This window comes from Rhipicephalus microplus, chromosome 3 (assembly GCF_043290135.1).
Source record: "Rhipicephalus microplus isolate Deutch F79 chromosome 3, USDA_Rmic, whole genome shotgun sequence".
NCBI lineage: Eukaryota > Metazoa > Arthropoda > Arachnida > Ixodida > Ixodidae > Rhipicephalus > Rhipicephalus microplus.
Window position 1 is genome coordinate 200,857,855 of NC_134702.1, and position 23,279 is coordinate 200,881,133.

At 44.9% G+C, this 23,279-nt stretch overlaps 1 long non-coding RNA gene across 1 annotated transcript; it reads right to left on the bottom strand.

Annotated features, from left to right (window-relative positions):
• Positions 1-793: 793 nt before the first annotated feature.
• On the bottom strand, positions 794-22,977 carry LOC119170065 (uncharacterized). Its single transcript, XR_012894136.1, has 4 exons — positions 22,689-22,977; positions 20,338-20,456; positions 10,112-10,221; positions 794-2,440 (listed from the first exon to the last, which is right to left on the bottom strand). It is a non-coding gene; the product is annotated as an uncharacterized LOC119170065 (long non-coding RNA).
• Between the last annotated feature and the right edge of the window lie 302 nt (positions 22,978-23,279).

Sequence of the window (23,279 nt, forward strand, 5' to 3'; positions counted from 1 at the left end):
AAAATGTAGGACTGCCACACAGGGTAATGGTGATTTATATGTCGAAGGTTGTGTACCATGGCTGCTCACTCCCAGTTCCCCTGGCAGCATCAACACGTTTTGGAAAATGTTCTCAGAAGCTCCTTTTCACACCTCACAATTTTCACCCACCCTGACTTGGGCCAACTGGTAGTGGCAACGTGCAACATACTGTAATTATTCGAATCTAGGCCGATAGTTTTTTTTTTTTCAACTTTCTCTTTGTCAAACTCCAGGGTCCGCTTAGATTCAAAAAATTTGAAAAACGTGCCATTTTTCATTGAGAAAAATGGTGCACAACTTGCGCCTCCTAGACGGTATTATAGCCATTAGTAACCAAGCCAACACCTGGCTCAAGTACACACGTGAGACCGCCATATTGATCTCTGTGGCGAGTGTCGAGTCGCGCTTTGAGTGGTCTGTGTGGGGCATAGCTCAATGGCCCCATACAGGCAATGTCATTATATTGCCGCTTATAAAAAAAAAGTTGCCCTAGCCAGGGAGTCAACGTCCAACGTTCGAGACGAGCGGGACTGTGGAGTAGACAAGAAAACTTCCGTTGCTGGAGGGGCTGCAGTGTGGGACGGCAACCCAGGAAAGAAGTGTAGAATATCCAATGCGCTTGATGGCACCGAGGATTGCGCACTGTTTGAAGACAGCAACAAAGAAGTCAGCGACGACGACTCGGAATGAGCGCAGCATCGGCAAGCACGGCATCTTTATGTCGCTAATAACTAGAAGCAGTGACAAAGAAACAACGACAAAGAAACACGGCAACAGGACTGTATACATTTCTTGAATTATTTGCATCATGAACCGACTGCTTTGTTTCATCTTGGTGTTCAATAAATGTTTTCTTTTTGTGAACACTGTCTTCACTGTTTTATACGGCCTACATTCAAGTTTTTTTTTTCGTTTGTTTTCCTGGCTTCGGACTTTTGAAGGGGGGGGTATAGGAGCGGGGTCTACCAAGACCTAGAATGATTCCAAATTTTCGACTTAGATTCAATGTTTCCAATGCATTCAATCCCATGGGATCTATGATGGAATTGACTGAAAACAACGAAGCAACCAGGAAAAAAAGCAGCGGTTGGCAACAAAATAACCGGGTTCTCAGTATTACAGTTGCATAAAACATCGGCGATGCTCGACAAACAACAAATGAGCGAACTTGTGAAGTAGTTCCCACCCAATAGCATGTTTCGTCACAAGCAGGAACTTTCGCAGTCTCATAAAACAAGAAAATAAAAGGTATACTGAAGGGCAGTAAAAGAGAAGGACAATCTTTTCTCAAATCAGCAAATTTGCAATACCAAACGCAGTCAACTCTTGCCAGAAGGAGAACAAGAACACATGCACTATGATGATGCAGCTGGCAATGTCAGTACGAAGTTCTCACATCAACTTCCTGTGATGTCATGGATTTCGACATCGTCTATTATGCCTGCATAGTCTTTAAACAGTTAAAATGAAGTACACTGCCTCATAAGGGGGCCCGAGACATTATGTACCAAGTTTCAGGAAACCTCGTAAAACTACTATGGCCAATATACGAAGAAACATTTTAAAGTCTATGACATCACACTGACATTCATATGCAGAGATCTCAGAGCTAAATTTAAGGACGAACCTTTGATCATTGTCTTTTCTATTATAAACATTTGCTACTGATGATATTTGCGACACAACAGTTCTTAAAAAAGTAAGTTATCAGTCTAAATTCATTCACCATTCAATTTTCGTCTCTCTTCAATGCACATGTGGATTCAACATTTTGATGCAATTTTCTGCGTGCGTACGCAATTTCGTCCTTACGTGCAAATGGGAAGACTAACGGGCGCGCCCGCATGTCCTCTCGCCTTTCGTTTTTTCGTCTATCGTGTGGGCGCATAGATGTTTCTAAGAATAGCCCAATATTCCCGCTTAACTCGGCCCGTTTGAACACGATCGGAAAGTACAAAGTGGCGCACGCGCTTTTCGTAGCTCATCGGTTTACCTACAGAACCACTTTGTCACAGGCACTCCAAAGGCTCGGATCAAAATGATGGCCTGGGAGTGAGATTACTTCCCCGGAGTCCACTTCCGATGACTATTACAGCAACAGAGGGGCTCTCAGTGTCTTCCACCTCCAATCCCAGCACAGCATGAGCGGTGTAGCAAAGATCTTGGAAGCCTCTACACTGTCGTTCTTGTCGAAGAACACTCCCCTCGGAATGTCCACCCACAAGCTGCCCTAAGAAACAAACATAGATGTCTTGCCTTTGGCCACTACTTCAGTGACTTGCGAAGTCTTCTAGCTGAGTCAGATTTTCTTTTATAGCCAGTGTTGCCACTAGCTATTCTGCAGCAGGCCAGCAGTACTCAGTCCACTAAGCTGTTGGACGCGACCTTCGTAATCCTCCTCTTGCCCACTGCCATGGCCCTAAAAGAAGCAAAAAATTATGATGACTTAATGAATTAAAAGACAATACATGCACGGATATATGCAAATGAAAGCTGAATCTCGACTCATGTTGATAAAGCCATCAGTACAACAGCACAGCAGTCAGAAAGCCATGCAGAAGCCTGAATTCAAACAGTTGTCAGATGCTCCACCAGCTTTGTTATAATCACCACACAATTGTCCATTTTGAGATGAAACTTTCTCACTGTTTTCTCTTCAAGAATAAAATAATGCCAATGATTAAACAACTTGCCAGCATTTCTGCATGCCATTCTAGGAATATAACAGGCAAATAAATGATGTGTCAAGACTGAAGCTGGCACCATTGATGGCAATTTAAATCAAGTCCAACAAACTTTGCTGCAGCGATTCTCGTAGATTCGCAATTGAAAACCATAAAAGATATAGTCAGAGCTTAAACTGTTTTACAACGACAGCATAATACAAAGTAAGGCGAAGCTGAGGCGTAAGCAAAATCTTTCCTAGTAAGTCACTCCTGTGCTTCCATGTGGGAACGAATATACTAAAAACGGAAGCAAAAGCTCCACTATAGTTGGGTACAATTTTAGAACTTCGAAGAAAGTGACATCTGTACCTAAGACATTTGTACCACAAGTTTGCAACAATGGGCACATTGGCTATAGACTCACGTTTTGAGCAGACAAACAGCAACCCCACTGTCAGAGAACATGGCTAGGAAGATGAACGGGATTATTTCGCTAGTTGAGGCACACTTCGAGCACGCTTCAATTGATTGAAGCTAGCATGCTTCAATCAATCAGGGCAGCGTCTCTTCTGCCTTCTCCAGTTCTATCACACTATACAATGCCAATTTTCGTTAGATTTGGAGATGTGCTTAAGATATGGTCTTTTCAAGTAGCAGCTCCCCACAACACCATTTAAAGTTGTTTCTTAACTTTCCAAAGGAAAACCACAAAGTCTTTGAGTACAGTAAACTTACCTTAATTCACATGTAGCTAATAAGACATTTAAGTTTATTTTACTGAAAACCCCAAGTTGCAACTACAGATATTAACTGGCTAAGCCACTAAGTAAATTCAACAAATACATGCCCTCATAGTATTACTTAAGAGGCTGGTAAACAGGTAACACCCAGCCAACCCCAATGATGACCCTTGAGGATTATTCAAAAGGTGACACTACAATGCACTTAGCACTGTTGAAGACTGACCTCTGCTAGCCAAAAATGCCACTTTTCTACTAGGAATTGATTAGGCTTCAGGCAAGAGTGCCGCAATCGTCTGAATGAACGACTGCCGCAATGGTCCGAATGCCCGCTACAAATGTCTGAACCTCATTACAAAGTCACCAAAGTACATCGTTATATGCGAATATTCATTATAAATACATTAGCAACACTGTATGACCAGGCTGTTCTTTATTTACAGTCGAACCCGGGTATATCGAACTCGCCAAAAACGTTTATTAGTTCGATATATGGCATAATTCGATATAGGCCCTCTATAGGATTCGACACGAAGGTACATAACAATAAGCAAAGCCCTTTATTAATATGATGGCTTACTTGCATGCCCTACTTTGGAACAAAATAGTCCTGGATTTTCTTCTGTGTCAATGACTTCACTGCCTGCGACAGCACGCAGGCTTCTACGTTGTCCAACAAGTCTGAGCAGGTGAGACCACAACCTTCCAAATTCACGCAATAGCGCCGAACCAACACAAGTGCACTAATCACTTCGGAGGATGTAGTCAACGGGCCATCTTCGATTTCCTTATTACTGTCACTTTGGCTCATGGTCTGCACGATGTCTGCATTGTGGTCTTCATCTTGTAGCTGACCCATGATGGCGACATCATCGTCCGCGTTGACGAACTCGTCACATGTCGATTGATTGATTGATTTGTGGAGTTTAACGTCCCAAAACCACCATATGATTATGAGAGACGCCGTAGTGGAGGGCTCCGGAAATTTCGACCACCTGGAGTTCTTTAACGTGCGCCCAAATCTGAGCACACGGGCCTACAACATTTCCGCCTCCATCGAAAATGCAGCCGCCGCAGCCGGGAATCGAACCCGCGACCTGTGGGTACTCGTCACATGTCGATCCATCAATAACTCCCGGGAACTCTACCAGCTCGCTCTAAACTTCAGCAGAAACACCTGCGGTGTCTTCAGTGCTGTCATCTGAATTTCGGGGAGCCATCACCAGGCATGCAAAAGCCGGCATGCCTAAAGCAGTTGTGGATCGTCTCCCTCCTGACATCTGCCCATGATCTACTCAACATAATAGAAAAAGCTCCAAACAAGTCAACCTTAAGCTCCCTGCTGACACAAAAGTTCTGTAGCAGCCTCTCCACCAGGCGCTTCCGATAGCCAGCTTTTACTGCACGTATAACGCTTTCATCCAGTGGTTGCAGTACAGACAGTGTTTGGGGGCAAAAAATGCAGCTCAATGTTGCTGAAGGTCGTACTGCAGTGGTGAGATGAACAATTGTCCGATTTTTGCCTACCAAAGTATCATTCCACGATGATAGCCACCTGCTGAAAAGCTCCCCTGTCATCCATACTTTTAAGTTTGCTCGGTAGGTAACTGGAAGCGACAGCGCATTTCGAAAACACCGCAATACCGTGCTTTTCCCCTTAACCAGAGGTCGAAACTTTTTCGATTCATCTAAGATAGCTGCAAACAGAACGGACACACAAGCTTTGTTTGCCTTGCCGCCGCAAGTCTTGTCGCCACGTCTTGGAAGTGTCTTGTTTGGCAACATTTGCCAAAATGGAGCAGTTTCATCTCGATTGAAGATATCTTGGGCTTGATATCTTGCTGGGATATCTCGCCAGTTTTCCTCGAGCCATTTGTCTACGCTGTCCAAGTCCGCCGCTCTGATTTCACCTGTAACAGCTTTGCCAACGATGTCGTGCCGTTCTTTGAACCATTGGAGCCAGCCTGAACCATGTTGGAAATCGTTCCTGCCAAGCAGGAAAGCAAGGTCCTTGGCTTTCTGCTCGATCATAGGGGCAGACGCCGGGCTGTTTGCGACCGAACATCCACAAACCATTTGTAAATGGCCGCTTCAACATCACAGCAATGCGCACACGCTGGGCGCCACGGGCCCCTGGCCTTTTGTCCGACTTGGCCCTAATGTATGCCTTGTACTTCAGTATGCTCCTTGGAATTTTGTACGCAACGGCGATGTCGGACTTCTTTTCACCGCACTCAATTCTATTTATGATTTCGTGCTTCGCAGCGAATGACAAATTCTGCCTCTTTGCACAAGCCATGACGAGAGAGTGCCAATAAAGCTATCACAGCACCAACAGGCAACACCACCAACACCGACCACGCTGAATGAGGACTCGAGGAAAATAGGCAGCAGCAGGCACACAAGCATGAAGAAAGGAAAAATGGCGCTCACTTCTACCGCCTCCAGGCTTTGGAGAAAGGACGACTGCTTCCGATTGGCTGCAAGCGGGCCAGAATCCTTTCTTGAAGGGGGGTGTTCGCCCATGCACAACCGGGTCTAGACCCCTTTTTCTAGGGTGGCGCCGGCAGTTTTCCCCGCCACCACGAGGGAAAGCCAACTTGCTGGGGCACTTTTGAGGCACATGGAGTTTGATATATCGGTTGTCATTGCTATTTTTGTTCGAAGTAACAGTAACTTTTGCTATATATTCTCAATGTAAATCACTATTTTCGTTCGATGTAACAATAACTTTTGCTATATATTCTCAATTTAAATTTGCCGTGTTTATAAATTGTTTGATATACGGGATAATTTGATATAAACGGGTTCGATATAGTGGGGCTCCACAGTACTTCGTTATAACTGATAATTCATTATACCCGGTTTCGCTACATCAAGGTTTGAGTGTATTCAGATAGGGTATATATCACTGCTGTACTTTCATACAACATTATTAAAGCAGATAGACACTAAACACGGGTATAAACACGTTCCATGTGAACAGTCTGTTCTTTATTAAATTCCATTCTCCTGTGGAAATAATAAAAGCCTGAAAAATAACAATTAGCAATATTCTAAGACAAAAAAAGACTGAGATTGCAGGGATGGTGCTTTTCGTAATGGTGGAATTCAAAGCCAATCAGAAAGGCTGCATCAGCCCTATGGGACAACGAGAGCTCACAAGGTGGCCAATTTGACATGGCAGAATTTGACATGGTCAAAAAGTGCACTGCTCTTATTATTGACTAGAGAAACGTGTTTCGGTGGCTATCCTGAGCACCAATTTTCGTTCTTTACGTTGATGCCAAGATAGCGGCACATTGCGAAAGGAAAGCCACAAAACCTGCAGTGCAGTGGCAAAATGTTCTCTTTGCTTTAAATGAAAGCACAGCAGTGAAGTGTTGTTTCCACAATTTCTACTGCATACTGTGTTCTAAAACTGCATTTAATTACAACATAAAAAAACATCCAGGCATCACCTAAAAGGTAAGCTGAAAAAAAATTATGGCACCTGTGCACTAGCGGTGCCCAGCCTTAACTACATGCGCAGCTGGGTGGCCTTCAAATTCCATTTTTTTTTAAAGACGATAGTCTTTCTTGGGGACTTCTACAGAAACATTTTGGTCTATCTGTCTGTACACTTGTCTGTTTGTCCGCCCTAACGATGGCTCAAAGGGCACCAAACGGCCAACCCGAATCGCAACACCCACCAATATTGCTCAAGGTTCATAGTTGTGCAATTGTTGATTAAAAAGCATATTGCGCATATCTGAGGCGCCATAACAACACTTCAAAGTTTTGTATGTCTGCCTTTATACTTAGAAGAGGCACACACAAATAACTAAGAAATGTAGCATTTATTGCGCTGCACTGGCAGTGCAACGCGATACTCAAAAAGGTGTTTCCAATGCTTTGCTACGACGTCACGATGATGGCACCTACCCGTGGCTTTGCATTCTACACCATATTACCTCCAACACTAGCACGCATCTTTCTCCATGGGCTGCACGCTTTCGTTTTCGAAGATAACTGCCAGATGGCGCTTGTGTCTAATGTGCCTCGATGCGCTCGTTCATCTCCGCTACACGCTCGAGGCACTCTAACGCAGCGCTTCCAGAATACCCTTCACCGATTTTCTTGAGCAGAACATCAAATAAACGTTTTGTTTACTTTCTCCAGATGCAAGACTATTGTCTTTCGACTACATTTGGGGTGTAACATGCAAATTTGGAACCAATTTTTTTGCTTTCCTTCGCTTTCCTTTTCCTGCTTTTCTATTTTTATCTCTTTCTTTTCCTTTCTCTCTGCTTTTTTTTTGTCTTTTTCGAGTGCTTTCTATGTTTTCCCCTGTATTTTTATCTCGTATTTATTTCCTTTACTTCTCTCTATCTTTTTATCACTTCCTTTCTCTCCCAAGTGTCTTTCTTCCTTCTCTTTCATGTGTTTGACATGCTCCACTGAACTGAGCATATTTTTCATTTAAAGCTTGCTCCCGCTGTATTCAGTAGAGGGGACTTATCTAATAATGTCACGGGCTAAGTAGATGCCTGAGGATGACGACGACGAAGCGCTGACCGTGAACGTGCTCGGACTGCAGCAGCGTTGTACGCATTAGCTCGCCAGTATATTCGCCAGTACGCATTTGCTCGCCAGTGTATACTTTATTCCCCGTAACATCATTGGTGGAGGTGCGGGTCACTCAAGGACCCTACGGGACGCCTTGGTCGCTGGGCGCTGCGCTTACAAGAGTACACTTTTTCCGTATCCTATAAATCCGGACAACTTCACAAGGATGCCGACTGCTTGTCCCGTTACCCAGTCGATCCCCCTGACACAAAGGAAGATGAGCAAGAGGCCCTCGTTCTTTCAATTACCGGCTTCACCGACATAGCTGCTGAACAACGCCGCGACCCCTCTTTGCGTGCTATTATCAATGGTCTGCACTCTCCCCACCCTGACCACTCTTTACAACTGTTCGTTCTTCACAACGACATCTTGCACCGCTACAATGCCCGCCCTGATGGTGCTGAGCTTTTACTCGTTGTTCCTGTGCATCTTCGCTCAGACGTTTTGGCCCAGCTGCATGATGCTCCCTCCGCTGGACACCTAAGGGTGTCACGCACGTATGACCGCATTCGCCGCCGATTCTTTTGGCCTGGCCTCTACCGTTCTGTGCGACAGTTCGTTGCGGCATGCGACCTCTGCCAGCGCCGCAAGACACCTGCTCTGAGACCTGCTGGTACCCTCCAGCCCATTGAAGTACCAGATGAGCCATTTTTCCCGAGTCGGCCTTGATCTTCTAGGACCTTTTCCCGTGTCGGCCACCGGTAATAAGTGGATTGCTATTGCTACCGACTACGCAACGCGGTATGCCGTTACACGCGCCCTCCCCATCAGCTGCGCTACTGATGTAGCCTATTTCCTTCTTCATGACATCATTCTGCGTCATGGTGCTCCTCGTCAGTTAATCACTGACCGCGGCAGCTGTTTTCTATCTAAAGTAGTCGACGAGCTCCTGCGATCCTGCTCTACCCACCACAAGTTCACTACAGCGTACCATCCGCAAACCAACGGCCTCATGGAACGCCTCAACCGTACCCTGACGAATATGTTAGCGATGTACGTCTCCAAGTATCACAAAGATTGGGACATCCACTTACCTTTCGTTACCTTCGCATACAACAGTTCACGTCATGATACAGCTGGATTTTCCCCTTTTTACCTACTGTTTGGTTATGACCCGCCTTTGCCCATGGACACCATGCTCCAATGTGCCCCCTCATCGACTGCTTATGCTCATGATGCCCTGGCCCGAGCGGACATCGCCCGCCAAGTCGCCCGGGATCGTTTATGTGCCTCGCAGCTTAACCAAAAGAGTGCTTACGATCACCGGCACCGCGACGTACAGTACTCTCCAGGGTCACTCGTCTTGCTGTGGTTACCATCACGTCGTGTTGGTCTCTGCGAAAAGCTAATGTCCCGTTACGTTGGCCCCTACCGCGTCATACGAAAGGTCACCAGCATGACCTATGAGATAGCTCCACTTCATACCACGTCAGTACCAGCTTCAGTCTCGACCGATATAGTGCACGTCTCACGGCTTAAGCCATACCGCTCACGTCTCGAAAATTGATCGCACCGGGGGGGTGCTTCTGCCGGCGGGTAATGTCACGGGCTAAGTAGATGCCTGAAAATGACGACGACGAAGCGCTGAACGTGAACGTGCTCGGACTGCAGCAGCGTTGTACGCATTAGCTCGCCAGTATATTCGCCAGTACGCATTTGCTCGCCAGTGTATACTTTATTCCCTGTAACATCATCTGTGACGCTTACCAACCTGCGATTTTTTGCAACATTACACAAACTACAGTAAGCTCCAACAGTTTTGCTGCTAAAGATGAAAAAACTTCTAACAAATTCACCATTCCATTGCCCTACTCCTCCTAATACTGAATTTTTTTAGTTGGCAGTCTGCTTAGGTAACACTATGGGCAGTGCAGACGAAAATCTATGATCTTAAGAGACAGTTGTTCTACTACCACGTTTTGATACTATTCTTATTCACATTGCGAACACCATAGACTGGATTTTTTTTACTCATAAGCCACATAAGGCTTCTTTCGACTCGGCCTAACTCCACATCACCACCAGATCTTTCAAACAAGTCAATACGTCCAAGCTCAGTTACCCTTTCAGACCCACCAGAATCTGGCCATCTACTCCTTGAGGTTTGATGAACAGGTGCATTAGCTGGATCAAAAGTTCTGGCACAGCACAGGAAGACCACTAGTCACTGTCGTCCACTGTCATACCTGTGTACAAACCAAACATGTCTGTTAATATGTAGTCTGCTGACACAATACAGGAAATGTCACTCATAACACAAATGATATGTTATGTAAAGAAAAATGTTCAGATTAGGCAAGTCAATTCCTTGAAGGACACCTGGGAGGCATTAACCAGACAATTTAACCTCATCAGCCACATACATATTGCCGCATTCAACCTGCACGGCTTAAAGAAAGAAGATCTCAAGCAGCAAGAAAGCAAGACAAGGTTCTTGCCCAATCTTCTTTGAGTGCCATGCATATGATTAAAGCGAGCTCTCCTATTTCAGACTTCTGCTGTTTCTGCATCATGAAAATATAAATGACTAATTAAATCTGTGAATTTATATGCAAGAGCCAAAAGAAAAATTTAAAGTGGCAATGTTTACAAGCACAAATGTTTACTTATTTATTGTTACCTGTAATGCCACTTCAGCAATAATTTATTCATTGCATAGCCCCGTACAAGTTTAGAAGTACTGCATGACCATCTAGTTTTGCTAGGTACAGATTCGCCTAATAAAGAGTTCAGTCTCTACTGGGTTGACTGCCATTGTCTTCACTGCCACAACTACGGTGGACTCTTGGTAAACAGAAATTCCTTAAACGGAACTGCTGCTTAAATGGAACAAGCACTTTTGACACGATTGGTTTTATTCTTGCATTCTGCACCACTGATCATCTCACGGATAACACTAACTCTTGTTGAACAGAACATACTTTACTGGTCCCTTCAGATTTAATTTAACGAGAGTCCACTGCACGTGACTGTGAGTTTGCAATTTCCTTTGTCATCCTATACCTTTTGATTCCACCGACATTTCCTCAGATGGTCAACGTGGGAAAGTACTCCATCTCTTCAGTCGCAAATTCACAATAAAAATCTGACCCTGAAAACTGTGCCTTCAGCAAACAGGGGTGCCCAGAAAAGTACCACAACTTGCCTCATCCAGTTCAACTTGTGCCAAGATAACAGCCTAGCCTTTGTTCCAAACAAAGGCTAGGTGTGGGCACGGCGATGTGAAATCAACTATGCTCACCAAGCCCGTCCTATTTATTGCCCAGGTGCTGCTGATCGGTGGCGTGTTGTCTGGCTCCGCTGGACAGCCTCCATCGCCTCCGTTCCTTGGCTCTGCCTTCTTCTGGCTACCCGCTTCGCGCATGCCTGCTTCATCCTCCCCCCGAATCGAAGCAACTTTTGATCACCTGGCCTATCAACCGTGTGAAAACTACGTGACGCTTCGGTCGACTACGTCACCAACGACAGCAGCTATAAAGCATGGTCTCCAACGCTTCTACTTCAGTGGGCACGGCGATGTGAAATCAACTATGCTCACCAAGCCCGTCCTGTTTATTGCCCAGGTGCTGCTGATCGGTGGCGTGTTGTCTGGCTCCGCTGGACAGCCTCCATCGCCTCCGTTCCTTGGCTCTGCCTTCTTCTGGCTACCCGCTTCGCGCATGCCTGCTTCATCCTCCCCCGAATCGAAGCAACTTTTGATCACCTGGCCTATCAACCGTGTGAAAACTACGTGACGCTTCGGTCGACTACGTCACCAACGACAGCAGCTATAAAGCATGGTCTCCAACGCTTCTACTTCAGTGGGCACGGCGATGTGAAATCAACTATGCTCACCAAGCCCGTCCTGTTTATTGCCCAGGTGCTGCTGATCGGTGGCGTGTTGTCTGGCTCCGCTGGACAGCCTCCATCGCCTCCGTTCCTTGGCTCTGCCTTCTTCTGGCTACCCGCTTCGCGCATGCCTGCTTCATCCTCCCCCCGAATCGAAGCAACTTTTGATCACCTGGCCTATCAACCGTGTGAAAACTACGTGACGCTTCGGTCGACTACGTCACCAACGACAGCAGCTATAAAGCATGGTCTCCAACGCTTCTACTTCAGTGGGCACGGCGATGTGAAATCAACTATGCTCACCAAGCCCGTCCTGTTTATTGCCCAGGTGCTGCTGATCGGTGGCGTGTTGTCTGGCTCCGCTGGACAGCCTCCATCGCCTCCGTTCCTTGGCTCTGCCTTCTTCTGGCTACCCGCTTCGCGCATGCCTGCTTCATCCTCCCCCGAATCGAAGCAACTTTTGATCACCTGGCCTATCAACCGTGTGAAAACTACGTGACGCTTCGGTCGACTACGTCACCAACGACAGCAGCTATAAAGCATGGTCTCCAACGCTTCTACTTCAGTGGGCACGGCGATGTGAAATCAACTATGCTCACCAAGCCCGTCCTGTTTATTGCCCAGGTGCTGCTGATCGGTGGCGTGTTGTCTGGCTCCGCTGGACAGCCTCCATCGCCTCCGTTCCTTGGCTCTGCCTTCTTCTGGCTACCCGCTTCGCGCATGCCTGCTTCATCCTCCCCCCGAATCGAAGCAACTTTTGATCACCTGGCCTATCAACCGTGTGAAAACTACGTGACGCTTCGGTCGACTACGTCACCAACGACAGCAGCTATAAAGCATGGTCTCCAACGCTTCTACTTCAGTGGGCACGGCGATGTGAAATCAACTATGCTCACCAAGCCCGTCCTGTTTATTGCCCAGGTGCTGCTGATCGGTGGCGTGTTGTCTGGCTCCGCTGGACAGCCTCCATCGCCTCCGTTCCTTGGCTCTGCCTTCTTCTGGCTACCCGCTTCGCGCATGCCTGCTTCATCCTCCCCCGAATCGAAGCAACTTTTGATCACCTGGCCTATCAACCGTGTGAAAACTACGTGACGCTTCGGTCGACTACGTCACCAACGACAGCAGCTATAAAGCATGGTCTCCAACGCTTCTACTTCAGTGGGCACGGCGATGTGAAATCAACTATGCTCACCAAGCCCGTCCTGTTTATTGCCCAGGTGCTGCTGATCGGTGGCGTGTTGTCTGGCTCCGCTGGACAGCCTCCATCGCCTCCGTTCCTTGGCTCTGCCTTCTTCTGGCTACCCGCTTCGCGCATGCCTGCTTCATCCTCCCCCCGAATCGAAGCAACTTTTGATCATCTGGCCTATCAACCGTGTGAAAACTACGTGACGCTTCGGTCGACTACGTCACCAACGACAGCAGCTATAAAGCATGGTCTCCAACGCTTCTACTTCAGTGGGCACGGCGATGTGAAATCAACTATGCTCACCAAGCCCGTCCTGTTTATTGCCCAGGTTGGTAGTTCCTACTGCTCGGTACGATCTAACAACAGGTTCCTTGTTATCCTGCCGTGCCCACGGACATGTATGACTATGGTGTATGACTGCCTTCTGGTTTGTAAACTCTTGCTCTGCGGAGATATTGAGACTAACCCTGGCCCGCAAGCTGATACTTTAAAGCTCATACTAGAAGGACAGGAAAAAATCTTTAACTCGATATCTGAATTGAATGCACAGTTGCTCGCATCAAACGAAGCTTTAGCCGCACTTAACTCTCAAGTCGCCGAAATAGCCAAGTCTCTTCAGAGCATGAAGTCTATACCCTCAAACAATGTTGCCTTGGATGACACGCTAACGCTTCTACGTTCATCTGTTACCCAACACTCTGAAAAGCTTGTTGATCTTGAAGATCGCAGTCGGCGTTCAAACCTTGTGGTGTTTGGCATATCTGAAGTAGAGAATGAATCCGACGCTGATCTTCATACTCGAGTAATCAGCGAAGTATTTGATAAAAAGTTGGGTGTGAAATGTGCCTCAACTGGCAGAATTCACAGACTTGGAAAAAAAGGTGTAAATCGTCCAGAGGGTGTAAATCGTCCCGTAATTTTGTACTTGCAAGACTTCAACGAAAAAATGAATATCCTCAAAAACGCAAAGAAATTGAAAGGCACCAAGATTTTCATAGAAAACGACTACTCTCGGCAAACGCTCCGAAAAAGGAAGTTGCTGCGGGAAAGTGCCAAACCAGATAAAGACAGTGGCAAAAACGTGTACCTTCTCAACGATAAGCTTCACATTGACAATGACGTGTACATTTGGGATGATGTAAAAAATGCGCGTGTCAAAATTTATTCCACTGGTCGCCCCAAAGTCAGTACATGACAATCTACTGCCATCCCCGCGTATAATTTTTGTCTTTTGAACATCAATGCAAGAAGCATTGTAAATAAAGCTAGTGAACTCGAATCTGTCCTGCTAACCCATGATCCTGACGTGACCGTAATATCGGAGACTTGGCTACATGATGGAATACCCGATTCTGATATTGTTCCCCCTTCCCACCACATTCATAGGCGGGACAGGCCTTCGCACGGTGGAGGCGTTGCTGTTGTTCTTAGGTGTAACGTAAGTGCTGATCCGTTAGATCAGATTGACGGCCATGAAAGTTTATGCCTGCGTATAAGCTGTAATGGCAAGTCATTTATTTTAATTGCGGTTTACAGGGCGCCTTGTGCTGATTCCTCCTTCTTGACTAAACTATATGATCATATAATCAGATTCTCTAAAAGTAACATTATTATTGCCGGAGATTTCAACCTTCCAAATATTATCTGGCCCTCTTTATCTTCCCCCTCTTCCGATGACCACTTGGTTTTCGACATTATGCTTGCATGCAATCTTAACCAAGCCGTAAACATTCCTACGCGAGTACAAGGAAATTCTTCTTCAATTCTTGACCTTGTGTTTTACAGTGCCACCTTGTCTGAAACAGATGTTGCAGTGGTAGACGGTTTGTCTGATAATAAAATTGTAATTTTTACGTGTCAACTGGGTGGACGATTAGGGCATGATTCCGACAAAAAAACTGTAAAAGACTTCAGTAGGTCTAACGACGAAAGTGTTCTTGATTATCTAGACTTTGAACTCGACAACTTCGCCGATAACGATGTTAACTTACTATGGGACAAGTTCCAAACAATTTGCCATTTCTGCATCGATAACTTTATTCCCGTGAAAACAAAGAAGGTGCGCCGCGCAAACCCGTGGATAAATCGCGATATCATTCATTTAGTACGCAAGATCAAAAGGTTGAAAAAACGTAAGGTAAACAATTCGGTATCCAGAAGCCTGCGCCAAACACTAGTGGATAAAATTCGTGCGAGTAAGCAATTTTTCTATTCTACCACCTTGCCTAATTTTATTAAAACTAATCCTTCAAAATTCTGGCGTCACCTAAATGCGAGAGGGCGTGACGACATTAATCGCATAATAATAGGAAATCAAACTATAACCGATAAACAGCTGATTGCGAATGAATTTAAATGTTTCTTTCAATCCGTTTATTCTGATTCAGTGCCTTGTAATGATATTGGAGAGATACGTAATGTAACCGGACTGAACTCTGACTTTATCAGTTATGAAGGAATAGTTGCAATGTTACTTAATCTTAAATTGAAATCCTCTGTAGGCCCTGATAAGATTCCAAACATGTTTCTCTATCGGTATGCCGAATCCATAGCTAAATTTCTAGTTGTTATATTCCGTCTTTCCTTTTCTGAAGGTGTTGTCCCCGCTAAGTGGCGTATTGCACGTACAGTTCCTGTTTTTAAAACCGGCGATCGAGCCATCGTTACTAACTATCGCCCTATTTCGCTTCTCAATTCCTGCAGCAAACTCATGGAGCATATTATTTCCAACTATCTGGTCGACTTTTTAAATTCCCGCAATATTTTAACACCCTTCCAGCATGGTTTCCGTAAGGGCCTATCTACTACCACTCAACTCGTTTCTATTGTGCATACCTTTTCTTCAGTTCTCGACAAGTCCGGCCAAGTTGACGCAGTATTCCTAGATCTAAGCAAAGCATTCGATAGGGTTTCGCATTCAGGTCTTCTCTATAAACTTAATACACTTAATGTCCCGCATCTTCTAATAAAGTGGATTGCCTCCTACCTTGAACATAGAAAACAATTTGTTGATGTCGGTGGTCACGTTTCAGATCTTGGATCAGTTAACTCCGGAGTGCCTCAGGGAAGTGTCCTGGGGCCTTTATTATTTCTGGTATATATAAACGACATAACTTCTTGTGTGCACGAAAGCGTTGCTATTCGTTTATTTGCGGACGACTGTCTTCTGTACAGAGCTGTTGAATCAACTAATGACCAAATTACCCTCAACGACAGCCTGAATTTAATATCTAATTGGTGCGACACTTGGGGAATGAAGCTTAACCAAACTAAAACGGTGTACATGCGCATAACTAATAAAAAATGTCCTCTTATGTTCAATTACTCTGTAAAGGGAGTCGAAATTTCTCAAACCAATAGCTTTAAATATCTTGGCTTAACATTTACAAATAATTTAACCTGGTCAATGCATATCGATAAAATCTGTGCATCAACTCGGCGTAAGCTTGGCCTCTTACGTCACAAACTAAAACAATCCCCCTCCCATGTTAAACTTCTTGCATATAACACGCTAATCAGGCCTCGTCTTGAATACGCGTGTATCGTTTGGGACCCGTTCACTAAAAAAGACATAAACAAACTTGAACAAATTCAGAGGCTGGCTGTACGATTCATATATAATCGTTACCGCCGACATGACTCGCCTACCTCTTTAATGCAAACTAACAACATCATGACCTTACAGAGCCGCCGTAAAATAACAAGACTAAAATTTCTTTATCAGCTTTGGAACCGTAAACTTGCACTCGACCCCTCTCCTTATCTAAACCTTTTGCCCCATAGACCCACCAGGAACTTTCACCCTTTTAAATTTAACTCGATTTTTGCACGCACAAACATATTCAAACATTCCTTTTTCCCGCGCACCATAAGTGATTGGAATGCCTTACCATCTGAAATCTTCTTATCAAATAATGTTCTTCAGTTGTTTAACCAGCTCGCAGAATAAATTTGTAACGGTGCCTTCATCCTGTGATTGGTTTCCCATATCTAGTTGTGTAAAATCTGTGCTACGCTACTGTTATGATCATTGCTGCCTTGCTTCTTGCCATATGTCTGCCTTGCCATATGTCTGAAATATGCACTGATTAGTCCTCTCCCGTTCTCTGGTGTTTTCTTCGATTGTTCATTGCTTATTTCTTCTTGCTCTCAATTTGTATTTCTTTTTTTGTTTAAATCTGGTTTTCATCATTGATATACAAACAAACCACTCCTGCTTGGGCCGCCCTAGGCCTGCAGTATTGTATAAATAAAATAAAAAAAATAAATAAAATCCATGTTCCGAAATCCACCAAACTCGACCGTAGTTCCTTGCCAGGGTCCAGCATGTCAGCAACGCCTGTCACAAGTCAAGTATGCTGTGTCATTAGAACTGTCAACCAACCCTTCATCATCGCTGCTGCACACCTACAACACAAAAGAAAAAACTTTAAAAGCAAGTTCAGCCACCCAGTCAAAAGGTAAGAGCATTGCAGGAATACATGATGGGCTCCTGCACAGTGTTAGGATCGGCACTTGAGCCAAGTAGAGAGGGGTGTTTGCGGTTCTGCGAACACGTTGCCGAAAGGAAGCGGGCCTGCTGACAGCCGTCCAAATATGAGTATTGTCTTAAGAACCTGAGAGCGAGGGGCATGCTGTTGCGGCGCCGCGCCACAAAATTTAAAACGACGACCGAAATGGTTTCGCTCGAGACAGCCTCCTGAAAGAGATGGCGGCGACAGCATGGACGACAATTCAGCTGCGCAGATTGAGCGTGGCGAGCGGGGGTCCTTTGATGCTTCCGGCAATGCGAGCGTGGGTGGCCTGGCACAAAACGGCCTCATCATCCAAAGGAAAAGACAACCTAGCACCAGAGGGGACGTGTGGTTGCTACGGCTTGGTCAAAGACGTCGAGGATCGGCATAATCATGCCCATGGGCAACATTATGCAGCACTGACTTCATCGATCATTCCTCTGCACTGTAAAACGGCAGCTCGGCCTTGCGGTAACGTAGTTTCAACTATTTAGGCAGCCGAATGAGCATTTCCATTTTTCTGTGCTGCCCTCTGCTGCTTTGGTAGAGCTCCTAGACAACCAAGAAAAGCAACACTGCAAGAACAGAAGGCTCCAAGATGAAGGGGCATCTCGCAACCATACCACCAGAGTACCAGTGCATACCTCACTCCCTCCCCACATTGCTATGACACGAGCGGCACATGAAGCAAGCCTCACACAGCCATTGCCTGTGCATACATAACGTAGTCGCCGATGTCGTGTTATGTTGCCGAAGTGGGCGTAATCGCAACGACAGGCTCGACGCACCCATCACTGCCGCTAAAAAGGATGAGCAGGCTGAGTAAGAAACCGAAACCAGACCAGGTGGGTTGCTCTGTACCCTGTGACTTTATTGGAGTATTTATTCCCAAAGCTCTTGCAGCAGCATCTTCACAGTGTACAAGCCTGCAGTTAATTCTCCAGAAATTTTGGACTGCGAAGTTGTTTACTGGCACTTTCAAGGGGCCCTGAAACACTTTTTCTAGTAACCATGGAATGAATCCACTGGAAGAGCTTATTGCCTCACGAATCCCATGCCGCAAAAATTTTAAGAATCCATCCAGTGCGAGTGGAGTTACGAAGACGTGTCACATGCTGCAATTGCATTCTCTCTTCTGTCGTCCCGATGAAAATGCTGGAAGCTAAGCAAGGAGGGGTGGCAGGGGCGAAGAAATTACGTCACCCCCCGCCTCGTGACATTGAGTACTTTTTTTTTTCTTTGAATGCGAGACTTTTTCAGTGTCATCGCACGTGCACGCGTGAACAAGTGACGGCCTCTTGCAGCGATCTCTCTAACAAACAAGCGTGCCATGTTAAAATCAACCAATGGCTGATAGATGGGTTTTTTACGAGCAATTTTTGAACGTCTTCCATGATTTTTCTAGAGAAGAGAAAGTAATTTTAACTGGCTTTGATAATTTATTGTGAATTCCAGGCCGCATGCTGTGCTATAATATTTGGTTTGCGTGTTGTGAGGAGCCTCTACTACCAATTTGCAGCGTTTTCTGACCATGCTCAAAAAGTGATGCAGGGTCCCTTTAAAGGATAACTAGAGAGAAAAGAGACTCTTAGCAAATTGTTAAATTACCCTTTCAGAATACTAAAAGCCTACCTCTCACCAAGACGGAGCTCTTCATAAGGAAGGAGATGTGCAAAAGACAATACAGGTGGTGATGTCACTATGAAGTTTGAAAATCTCATAACAACTTGGCATTATGTGAACATAGACTCCTACTAAGGGCCACATAGTTCTTACAAAAATGAAGTACATTCTGCTTAAGGAAGCTTGAGATATATCATACGAAGTTTCCAGAAATTTTGTTTTAACAATATGGGTAAAATACAAAAAAAAAGACTTCGAAATTGCCGACATTAATGTGCAATGATTTAGGCTTAAAAACTTGATATAAAACACTCACTGCCATCTTTTACTTAAATGATGAACCTACAACTAACAAGGGACAATTATATGCTCATATGTTCAAAGAACAATTTATCAGCTTAAAAGTTATTCATTTTTCCCCTTAAAAAAGCCTTGATGGAATGGATTCACTATAACAGCTTATTGCCTCGCGAATTCAACGCAGCAAAAATCTTAAGGATCCATCGAGTACAACCGAAGATTTGTCGCACGCCATAATCGCATTCCTTCTCTCGGCCCATCAAGTGATTGAGTGAGTTCGAGTGATTGACATGCTGCTCATGTCAATCGCTCGAAAGCAGCACGGCGAAAAAGCACGATTCAAGGCCCTGACAAGGTAAACAAATGTGCAAAACATGCGACAAGTGCACTGCCAAAATACCACCATTTAACGCCAAGGCATAGTTTCATAATGTGGAGTGCCACTTGGCTAGATAAACTTCATAAAAAACAGCTTTCTTATGTGAAACCTATAGCTTATTCACAGTATTAAATAAATCACTGTTAGCTAAAAATTATTCGAACCCTAAAAAATGCTGTCAGATCCCGACTTCATGGAGAGCTGGTGTGAAAAATTTTAGGCGGCATTACCAGATAAGATTTTTGTTTTGACTGTTTCATCACTTTCTGCGCACGCTATTACGGTAAAAGCAGCACTCTTGGCGTCTGAATTGACATGAGAAATAAGAGCCTTCTGATCTTTATTGTCAGTGGGAAGGCCTGGATGCACTCAACTGTTCACAAATGATTATGGCAGTGGGTTTTTTCCAAATCTTTACAAAGCCAAAGCCATAAAATTTGGAATGGATGTCACATGGTCAGTACTCACTCACCTTGCGAAGTGTAACATGCAGATTAGTGACAGAGGGAGCACAGAATTCTCTTTTCCAAAAACTTCCTTTTGCATTGAAGCTAGTATCCTTTTTTGCTGCTTCCTTCCATGTCTTCAAACCTGTTCAAGATCAGAAAATAACACAAATCAAAGTGCACAGTCTAGCAGTACATTCATGAACCACCCCCCCCCCCCCAACCTCTGGCTGTCTGTGGGACACTTTTTGGAATAATTTACACATATAACAAAAATTAATATGGCTTGTATCATACGTACAACAAAATGCTACTGGGTACACTGCCGTCCTTAATGAAAGGGAACACGTGAGCGCGTGGCCTGCGTTCTGCGGTGGCTGCCTACAGGACCTTCATCAACTGGCAGCAAAAGAAAAGACATTGGCTTTTGGCGTCATCTATTGGCAAACAAAACAACAAGTTATGGCCGTTGTACAAGCACTGCAAGATACTATAGGCAGCCGTTGTGGAGAGCAGATGACGCGATTGTGTGTTCTCTTTTATAAAGAACGACAGTGTACATCACCATGTAAAAAGAAGAACTCCCAATGAAGAACTTTAACGAGAAAGCTGCCATATTACCAAAATCAGTAAACAGCCGTCAGCAGAGGACTTTAAAAATCAGTCCTTAAAACAAAAATTGTAATGAGTAAACTTGCCATACAAGCAGAATGGTTTATTTCTTTTCAATAGAGCTATAAAGCCATAATTAATTAATGCATTTATGTGGTATAAACTGCATTTCAATGTTGACCAAAATGATGGTTTCCTCAAGCTCGTGATGTTTTCTAGTAAATTTAGAAACTTCAGTGAGCTCAAAATATTTTTAACACCAAATATACCGTCTGTAGAGGAACTATTCATTACTCAGATATTCATGCGCAGCGCCACATTACAGGAGAAAAAAAATGCAAACACTGAACATGTCGGCAAAATCTTTGGAGGCGCACATGGCAGAAAAGTTGCACTAATATTATTGAGCTTAGAACACGCTATACAAGTGCCTTTGCTTAGCATTTCAACTAAATTTGATATTGAAACAAAGAATGATACCCTGAGGCTAATTTTTTCATAAAAACAACACCCACAAGACATGCTGCGAAATTCTAAAGGCTGTTCATGTGACCAAAAGCTTTTACTCTAACAAATATTCTGAAAATTTGTTGTTTTCAAAGCAAGAAATCGCCATGCTTTCTTTTTTAAGCACACTTGAGACCGTCGCCAGAATGGTTGGGTTGTTTGTCACGGAATGACCCCAAATGCGAAGCTACACCTTTATGAAATACACCACAACCGCTGCTCACGAATGGAGAGAATCATGAAGGCTCGTTTCCTTGTTTGACACAACCTGAAACTATTAATGTATAAATCATATGAAAGTTTTGTTAACGCACCCCTTATGTAACGTCTCCTTCGGGAGACCCCTAAGGTAAATAAACTGAACTGAACTTAATGAAAACCAGTAGATAATGAAGAGAAGAGAGGTATGGGGAACGTTAATTATGCTGTTTCAAGCATTGTAGTGAGTAAGGTGGACGAAAAGACAACTTGCCACTGGCAACCCATGGAGGGGCAAGGGCATCAAGTGTGTAACCGGAAAGTTGCACGTTCGGTCCATGGCAGAGGAAAGCAGTCTTTTCAACCACTTCTATTAACTACATATCACGAAAAACATGTCCCTCAACAAATGACAATAGCTGTGCTTGCCGCGCCTCCCAAGAATCAGTTCTGCATAATCTTCTCGATTTGAATTCCGCTGAATATGATTAACCTTATCACCATCAGTAAATCATACATTTTCTCGGGAACTCCAAGCCGTCTAAAGGGGCCACGACATCACCAGAAAACTTCGACTTTCGGTGCCATCGTGGGCGTGGCCACCGAATTGATATGGGGTTAGCGGGGCTATGCTTCCCCTATGCAACTAGGAGGCATTGCCCTAAGTATCATGTCCCTCAAGGCTTGAATGAAATTCTTGTCACTTCATGTCATCTCAAGAGGACAGCGCCTTGCACTGATAGCTCACTGTAGGCACGAATACGCGCATGACTACCACTACTGATTCCGCAATGTTATAATTACATTATACGGTGACGCCCTACAACATGCTCGTGCAAATATACGCAGAGTCATGCAGTTGGTAACCACAAACTTACAAGAACCGAAATATGGACGAGTTCGTAAGATTGCATATTTGAGCAGGTGGCGCAGAAAGAAGAGACGCAAGCGAGTAACATGACACGTGACAAACACTCGATTCGCGTGTTTCTTGTTTGTCTGCTTTTTAGCCTACCTGCTCAAGTGCGCTATCAAAAACCCGAGCTATCTGGTCACGTACCTGAGCTGCCGTTGTCAGAAGACGACGCTGCTCGGACACAGCATGACGAGTCCTTGCATGCTACAGCCAAACTGGTTCTCTGCTACAAACGCGTGATGTTTACGCGCTGCACCTAGGCGCCTCTGCATATTGCACTTGTTCGCGTACGGCGCGCCGCAGTACCGACATACAAAGACCAAAGCTTTCTCCATTCGAGAACAAACAGAAACACGTGTGCTCTCGGAACTGTGCAGATTGCAGTGCTTTGAACCTACCGACTGGCTTTTCGAAATCGCTGCGAGCGCGCATGTTTGCGCTTGCTGGCATGGAGGAAGCCTCCAAGATTGTCGGTTGCCGCAATTGCCAGACGAGAGAGCGCATGCGTAGTGTAGGGTCCATGGTGCGGTGTTTCGCGCGCATTTTTTAGTCTTTCCGGATGGCTGAGTTAGCCAAAGCTGTCACCTGTGCACTTCTGCATGCGCGAGCTATCCGCGAGCTGAGAGTAAATTGGTGTACGCGTTGAGAATGTTGCAGAAGTATTTTTTTTCTTTGGGCGAAGCTTCTTAGGGCCGAGTATTGTTATCTATGACGCTCCTAAAATGAAGCCGAACA